Genomic DNA, 1,495 nt, shown 5'->3' on the forward strand with positions numbered 1-1,495 from the left:
ATCAAAGATATAACCCAGTGTACTTTGAAACTTATGATATCCAACATAATCCTTTTGGGAAATGTTATTTCAATTCAATGCAACGTTGACATTTTATCTTCAAGTCTTGTTTATGTTAAAAGTATAAAAAAAAAATCATACTAGTTAAAAATATCTCAAGTCGAAGCAAAATCTTAACAAGTTATTGTTTATGAAGTACTTATTTGAAATCTTCAAAAGAATGCTTTTGTAAGGAAATATTACAAAACAAAATCAATGATTGAACATGCATGCATGCATATCTATACTGTGATTAAACTTACAATTTGGCTTATCAGCAAGTGGCAGTTATTTCACGCATATTCTGAAGGCATAAGAGAAATGTAGGTTGTAAGTCGAATAAAGACACGGATTTATACACATCCATAATGATATATAACATAGAAGATGTGGAATGAGTGCAAATGAGACAACTCTCCACAATAGCTACATCATCAATGTTTTGATAAACTGAGAGATGAACTGTGCTTAAAAAGGTCAACAACGTGACGAAGTTCTAAATAAAATTGAGAATGGAAATGGGGAATGTGTCAAAGAGACAACAACCCGACCAAATAAAAAAACAACAACAGAAGGTCACTAACAGTTCTTCAATGTAGCTAGAAATTCCCGCACCCGGAGGCGTCCTTCAGCTGGCCTCTAAACAAATATATACTAGGTCAGTGATAATGAACGCCATACTAATTTCCAAAATGAATGTTAAGAAAAAGTTATTAATGAATTAAACACAGATCTGGCATTAGCACAGAATGCTGCTAAAAGAACAAATCATTGCAATCTAATGAAGGACAACCATGACGGGTCAACCATGAACAAATGTATTGCTTAGAAGATGAATATGAGGATGTTTATATTAGATATTTATAGCAACTCTTTAAATAAATCTTTATCCATAGCGAAATAACAAAACGCACATAAACATGAATTTGATATTTGTTTCGTTGGGTTGCTGACTATTTGACGTTTATCGACACGCATTTCATGTTATTCATATTAAAGAACGTACCGTATGAAATGCTTGAAAAAGCACCTAACTATACAATACTGTTGTAAACGACATTTAAGCACTTAAAAATACAACATAATACTGAGCTGACGATAAGCCATGCATGAGGATTTATTTTTAGCTGTCCACTAGCAGCAGTATCTACACGTTGCTAGGAAAAGAACTGGTCATTGTCGTTATACCTACGGCTCAGTTAATGCCAATTTCCTTTGGGCAGTCCGTATTATATATCACGATAATGACCGTTTTTCAATAAGCTATGTTTTGTAAATAAATATGTGAGTCTCAAACTAGTAAGCGATAATATGTGGTCTACCACAAACGTATACCAGACTACCAATAAACAATTCCTAATAAGGTTTATCTACATTAATTAAAGATTGTTGTCTAGTTAGTAAATAAACAATTATGACACATCAGAGAGATTAACGGACCGCAACCCTGGATATC

This window comes from Mytilus trossulus, chromosome 2, assembly GCF_036588685.1.
Source record: "Mytilus trossulus isolate FHL-02 chromosome 2, PNRI_Mtr1.1.1.hap1, whole genome shotgun sequence".
In the NCBI taxonomy this organism is placed as follows: domain Eukaryota; kingdom Metazoa; phylum Mollusca; class Bivalvia; order Mytilida; family Mytilidae; genus Mytilus; species Mytilus trossulus.